Below are 7,657 nucleotides of genomic sequence, written 5' to 3' on the forward strand. Positions count from 1 at the left end.
CCTACCATCCCCTCCCTCCCTCCCTTCCCCAAGGTTCTTTTTTTTTTTTTTTTTGATTGTGATTAAGTGATTACTTAATTTCCGGAAATTCACAGTATTGTGGAATAATGATGCTCATTTAAAGTCACAAGTTCATTCTAACTTTCCTGGAGCAAATTGTCTATCACAGTCTGTAATATATAACGGTGCTCATATGTTATATACCATATATGTGATCAGCAGCATGGGGATATTGGTAGTGGTTCAACCAGATGAGTGGGAGTTCTTTGTTTCTTAAGTCCTGTTAGTTTTGTCATATCACCTAACATTTTGGATTCATCATCCACTTATCAGGGAGACCATGTACTGTTTGTCTCTTCGTTCTTGGCTTACCTCGCTCAACATGATTCCTTCTAGCTCCATCCATTTCCCTGCAAATGCCATTATTTTGTCATTTCTAATGGCTGCATAATATTCCATTGTGTATAGATACCACAATTTTTGGGTCCATTCATCTGTGGTGGGGCATCTAGGTGAAACCAGATTTCTTAAGAGTCAGGAATGTCCAAGTTCAAGTGCTGCCTTGAAGGCCAGGTTTTAAGAGAAAAGGACAATGAGAAAAGAACCTGAAGAACTAAGCTCATTTGTGGACATGGCCAAATGCACCCCATATTCATTAGGGTGGTCTGGAGAGACTGACAGGACACACTGATAGCAGACAGGTGGGAGGCATTTGTTAGGGGACTGACTTCTGTAGTTCTGGCTTCCAGCTATAGGCTGGAGGCTCTGGAGTGCTTTACTAGGTATTCCTTAAGCCAGTCAAGGTGACATTTGAAATGGACTATCACACCTCCTAACGAATGCCTCTTGGTTCCCTGTTGTGCTGTGCCCAGCCAGTTCCCCATCAGCCAGACCTGCCACTCCTACCCACTTCTCACCTGCCAGGCTTTACCTCCCTCCCAGCCCTCACGAACGTCCCAACGACCCATCCCATCCTCCTACAGAAAACCAGGGCACCTCTCCCCCTTGTTACTACAAAGCCAGCTTTCCCTGGGCCTGGTGGCTCCATCTGGTCCCCTGTGCATGCTCTCCCACCATGTGGTGTCCTTCCCTGGATGGTGAGAATATGAGATGGGTCCCTGTACCTGTCAGTGTCAGGGCTGGGCGTTGGTCTACTTCATCCTATGGAAGGCAAGGGGCCTTCTGTGGTGTGATATCTGGAGTTCTTGGCACTCCTTCAAGGTACAGACGTGTGTGTGTGTGTGTGTGTGTGTGTGTGTGTGTGTGTGTGTGTGTGTGTGTGTGTGTGTGTGTGTGTGTGTGTGTGTGTGTGTGTGTGTGTGTGTGTGTGTGTGTGTGTGTGTGTGTGTGTGTATGCATGCGCGCACGCTGAACTTGGGACTTGAACTCGGGGCCTGGGCACTGTCCCTGAGCTCTTTTGCTCAAGGCTAGCACTCTACCACTTGAGCCACAGCTCCACTTGTGGCTTTTTAGCGGTTAATCGGAGATGAGTCTCATTGACTTTCTTGCCTGGGCTGGCTTTGAGAGCTGGGCCTCCTGACTAGCTAGGATTACTGGCATGAGCCACTGGTGCCTGGTAAAGGAACAGACCTTTTTCTTCCTTCTCTTTCTAGTATCAGAACCAGAGTCCAGCACATGGCAGGTACTTAGCACACTTTTGCTCAATGGATGATGGCTCCAAAGGAGCTGTCAGCTCTCAGGGGGCCACATTAACCACAGAGATATAAAATAAACATCAGTCTCCTAATTCTTTACACTTGAAGAGCTGGAAATAGCCAGGGATGGCAGGCGTGTGAACAGCAGAACCCTCACATGCTAAGGCATATGAACAGGCAGGAGTGCTGTGCCAAGTATTTTTTTTTTTTGTCGGTCGTGGGGCCTGAACTCTGGGCCTGGGTGCTATCCCTCAGCTGTTCAGCTCAAGGCTAGCGCTCTACCACTTGAGCCATAGCACTACCTCCGGCTTTTTTTATGCTTATGTAGTGCTGAGGAATCGAACCCAGGGCCTCATGCATGCAAGGCAAGCGCTCTACCACTGAGCCACCTTCCCAGCCCTGTGCCAAGTATTTGGTATGACCAAGTGGAGCAGCTCTATACACCCTCTGACCCAGCCTTGTAGGGCACACAACAGAGAGAGCCTCAGGTCACATACTGGGGTGTTTGTAACAGCACTATTTGTAAAAGGCAAAATCCACATCTGGGATTTCCAAGACTCCAGGAGCAGCCAAACAGACAAACTCGGTCATATCTGCACATGGGAGTATTATACACAAGGAAGAATGTCAATGGGTTGTATGTTTGGCACTCACAGCTAAAAAACTGGGTGGAAGCAGCCACACCAACCAAGTTCACGCTGCAGGAACCCAATGCTGTACAAAGTACAAAGATGAAGACGCTCACCTCTGAGTGTGGTGCCAGTGTGGTGGTATATGCCTGGAGTCCCAGCAGCTGGGAGGCTGCGGCAGGAGGACTGCAAATGACTCTCGGGTAACTTGGGCCCGCAGCCGGGAGCATGAGGTAGATTTCTGGGGTGTGGTCTGATGAGAGAAATTCACACTCACCATTCAGAGCACTGTGAGCAGGAGCACCGTCCTGTAGCACTGTGATGGGGAGCACCGTCCTGTATCGGAGGTCTGGAACTGCGATGCCCAAATCCTGACACGCTGGCTAGCTTGGCTGGCAGGCTCCTTCGCTGGCCTGTGCTGCATGCAAAGAACTGGCCTGGCAAGGACGGGCTCTCACCCAGCCCTGGGGCGTGAGGACGCACACCCAGGCCTGGGGTCGGCAGGGTGCTGGTTATGAGACCCTGAGCATGTTCCTCACCCACCCTGGCCCTGCATGTAATTTGGGAGTCAGAGGTAAGCGTGTGCGGGCTTTCCGCTGAGCTGGAGGGAGATGTGCGTCCAGTGCTCGGCTGAGTGCCCAGCACACAGTGCTTAGTGATGTTAGCTTGTCGGAGGCTTTCAGGTTCCTGGTGCATCAACCTGCTATAGGGGCAGGGGAGACCAAGGAGGAAGCAGAGGAGGCGGATACTTCCTCCTGAACAGGTCACAGCTCCCATGGGCATTCCAAATGTCCTTCGGTCACCTGGGGCTTTTGCATTCCAAAAATGACACACTGTATATCCCAACCAGCTCCAACTTATGTAAGGATTCAAAAACAGGGCAAAATGAATCTATTCTTAAGAACAGGGTAGTGACTTCCCAGTGGGGGCTGCTGAATGGAAGGGGCCAGGGAGGCTGTGGGTGGGGGAGGAAAGGTTGGTCACACTCTGGGTCCCAACCTGGTGCCAGTGCTGGCTGTACCGGTGAAAAATCACCAAGCTAAACACTTTGTTGTTGTTGTTTGGTTCATTGTGGGGCTTGAACTCTGGGCCTGGGTGCTGTTCCTGAGCTCTTCAGCTCAAGGTGAGCACTCTCCCACTTGAGCCACAACACCACTTCCAGTTTTCTGGTGGTTCATTGGAGATAAGAGTCTCACAGACTTTCCTGCCTGGCCTGGCTTTGAACTCTATCCTAGGATCTCAGCCTCCTGAGTATCTAGGATTACAGACATGGGCCACCAGCGCCCTGCACAAACTAAACACTTACAAGAACTTGTCTTTGTAGCATCTCAATGTACTATGTGAGCCTCATTTTTTATTTGTTCTTCTTTTGAGCAGGGTCTTGGTATGTAGCTTAGGCTGGCCTCTATGGCCCCGATCCTCCTACTTCAGCCTCCTGAGTGCTAGGATTACAGATACATGTAACACCACTCTGGGCTTATCAGGTCTGATTTAAACTCTGGTCTAAAAACAATAGACTGAGAAAGGTGGCTTTCTGTGCTGTCACGCAAGGCAACAGGGGACTTGGTCCTGCCCTGTGTGCCACCGTGCTGCACCTTGAGCTGCTGCTGCATTGAAGCACACAGTCAGGAGCACAGGCTTAGGCACTGAGGGGGGTGTGTGAGAGGGTGGGGAACTGCCCACTTAAGTCCAAGAAGTGTTTGTTCACGGCCAGAGGATGGCGTCAGAGGTGATCAGAGGGCCACCAAGTGCAAAGGCACCTGTTGCAGAAGGTGTGCCCGGCCTCTGGTGCTCCTGCCGCCCCAGTTTTGCTAAAATCTGGACTAAAAATAAAAGGCTGCCGGCTCTGCAATACACGTGTGCTGATGGGAGGCGAGCCTCAGGAGCCAGGGGAAGAGCCAGTGACGCGGAAGGAGCTGCGTTCTGGTGTCCCGAAGAAAAGGTGAGATGAGCAGTTCCACTCCAAGGCGGAGCAAGTACCTCCTGGGACAGTCGTGGGCTCCTGATTGGACAACTGGAGGACTCCAGAGCAAGAAGCAAACAACGTGGCTCTACCCTGTACAAAGATGCTGGCCTCTGCTTTGTTGTTTCCTTCTGTTTTTGAAGCCTTCTCAAGTTGCTCTGGGTGCCTCTGTCTCCCTCATTTGCTAGTAACAACTGTTTTATAATATCTAGTTCACATTCTATACAATTCCATCTATGTATTTTTTTTTCTTTCTGCTAGTTGTGGGGCTTGAACTCAGGGCCTGGGCACTGTCCCTGAGATTTTCTGCTTAAGGCCAGTGCTCTACCACTTTGATCCACAGCTGGTTTTCTGGTGGCTAAATGGAGATAAGAGTCTTAGGAACTTTCAAGCCCAGGCTGGCTTCTAACCACAATCTCAGATCTTGGCCTCCTGAGCGGCTAGAATTTCAGGTGTGAGCCACCAGCACTCAGTGAAATCCATCCATTTACAATATACAATTCAGTGGTTTTCAGGGTATGTGCAGACAATCTGTTTCAGAACATGTTTTAATCACTCTAAAAAGTACTTTCGCCTCATTTTCCTTTTCTTCTTCCAGTGGTTTTTCCTTTTCCTTCTTTCGTCCCCCCCCACTCCCCACCCCGAACTATTAGATTGCTATCACTCTGACAAAATATCTGAGGGAGATCCTCTTGAGAAAGCAAAGGCTTACTGTGTCTCAGTCTCAGAGGCTTTAGTTTGTGGTCACATTTCCCCATCACTGTGGGTCTGTGGTGAGGACCGAGAATCATGGTGGGGGTGCATGCCACTCACCACATAGTGGCTGGGAACAGAGACAGCAAAGAAGGGGCAAGGTCAACTTGTACTCTTCCATGACATGCCCGAGTGACCTACTTTCTCCAAGCAGGCCCATACCTTGTAGTTTCCACCACTTCCCAATAATGCCATCAGCTGGCAACCAAGCCTTTAGCTCTGGCCTTTGGGGGTATACTTTAGATCCAAATGGTAAGAGACATTTTGTGTAGATGGAGTCAGACAATACATGGTCCTTTGTGACTGGCTTCTTTCACTTTGTACAATGGTTTGATATTTTTATCCATGTTGTAGCCTATAGCAGTACCTCATCCCTTTTCATGACTAAATAATATTGTGTTGTATAAATAGGCTCCATTTTGTTTATCCATTCATCAGCTGATGGACAGTGGGGTGTCACAGAAAACCAGAGCTAGACAGAAGCAAAAGCTGCATACACAGATTTTATTCAGGAATAACTGTAACAGGGGAAAAGTGAAATAGGCTCAATTCTGAAGACCACAAAGCAAGTAGGCATTTATACCTAAGGAGTGGGAGGGTGCTGTTGGTAGATGGAATACTACTGAGGGCAGGGTAACTCTTGGCTAATCTGATCTAACAAGACCTTTGCTGAAGGCAGGCCAGGGTAGACCCAGCACCCTGGGGTATGATACGGATGAGGACTTAGGTCAGAAATCTAGGATGGGAACTTATCTAACAAGACTGGTGCTAAAACTGAGCAACACAAAGAAAGTTTCAGATGTTCAAAAGCTGAAGTCCTCTGATTCAGAGGAGACTGAAGTTTGATCTGTTATTCTTACTCTTTAGCAGTTAGGAATATGACCTTCCAGACTATGAACAATGGCACACAGGTCTTTGTGTGGATGTATTTCCTCTGTTCTCTTGGAGCATAGTTCTAGAAATGGAATGTATTTGTTTTAGACAAAGTTGCTATGTAGCCAGGGCAGGCCTCAAACTTTCGATCCTCCTGCCTCTTCCTCTTAAGTGATAGGATTACAGGGATATATCCATATGTGGTTGTTTTTTTTTGGGGGGGGTTGCATTGGTTGTTTTTCGCAGGCCTTGGAGCTTGAACTCAGAGCCTGGACACTGTCTGTGAGCTTCTTTCACTCAAGGTTAGTGCTCTACCACTTTATCTTTTCCTTTCATTTCCTTTTTCTTTCTTTCCTTCCTTCCTTTCTTCTTTCTTTTTTCCTTTGTCTTTTTTTATTTTTATTTTTTGGTCAGTTGTGGGTCTTGAACTTTGGGCCTGGGCACTGTCCCTGAGCTCTTCATCAGAAAGCAAGTACTCTACCACTTGAGCCACTGCGCCACTTCCGGTTTTCTGGTGGTTCATTGGAGATGAGTCTCAGACTTTCCTGCCTGGGATGGCTTTGAATTGTGATTCTCAGATCTCAGTCTCCTGAGTAGCTAGGGTTACAGGCGTGAGGTATCAGCCCCCGGCTCTTTTCTTTTCTTTCCATTTCTTTCCTTCCTTCCTTTTCTTTTTTTCTCTTTCTTTCCTTCCTTCCTTCCTTCCTTCCTTCCTCCCTCCCTCCCTCTCTCTCTCTCTCTCTCTCTCTCTCTCTCTCTCTCTTTCTTTCCTTCTTTCTTTGTCAGTCCTAGGGCTTGAACTCAGGGTCTGGGTACTGTCCCTGAGCATTTATATTCAGGGCTGGCACTCTTACCACTTGAGCCATAGCTCCACTTCTGGCTTTTTGGTGGTTAACTGGAGATACGAGTTTCACAGACTTTCATGCCAGTGCTGGCTTCAAACTATGCTCCTAGATCTCAGACTCCTGAGTAGCTAGGATTACAGGCAGCATGCGTCACCAGCACCTGGCTTTACATTTAATCTTTTAAGGAACATTTGCCTTCATACCACACACACTTCAGTTGTTTCATTTATTACTGGATTCTTATTCGAGGCAGCTGGGAGGTGATGAGTCAATCTTGTAGGTGACCAAATTGAGGCCCAGAGCTCTCCCAGGCCAGCCAGTACTAATAATTGCCATTTGTATTGGGTGGCAGCAGCATGCCAGGCACTGTGAGCAGTGGCTCAGTGCGTGAAGCCAGTCCCACACAACAGGCTGCTGTCATGTCTCTCCCATTTTGAAGCCAGAAGTATTAAATACTCTGAGGAGCTCCACACCAAGGTGTGACCTAAGACTTGAACTCCATTTCTTCTGACTAAAACTTAGGCTCTCACTGGTTTTGGCACCGGATCCCAAATGGATCCCGGAGGATCAGCAAATTTTCATAAGGCATCTGGTGGGGCTGGCATGTCCCATTCTATTTGCCCTCTGCTGTGGGAGACACATTTGCCACCCTTTAGTCCACACTTTATTTCTCTTTCTTGGTTTCTACGGGTCTTTTCTCTGGATCCCTCAGAGCCCCCTTCCCTTCCTAAGGTAACTTCCTGCCTCATCTTTCAACATGACTTCTTAGCTACTGAACAGGACATATTCCAAATTCCCTCAGATCTGCATCTTTCTTCTACCCAGTCATACAAAACTATTTTTCTGGTCTGGGGGTGGAGCTAAGTGGGAGAGCATGTGCCTCACATGTATGAGGCACTGGGTTTCTAACTCCAGCAACACACACACACACATACACAC

This window comes from Dipodomys merriami, unplaced genomic scaffold (assembly GCF_024711535.1).
Source record: "Dipodomys merriami isolate MVZ:Mamm:240054 unplaced genomic scaffold, mDipMer1.0.p SCAF_60, whole genome shotgun sequence".
Taxonomy (NCBI): Eukaryota; Metazoa; Chordata; class Mammalia; order Rodentia; family Heteromyidae; genus Dipodomys; species Dipodomys merriami.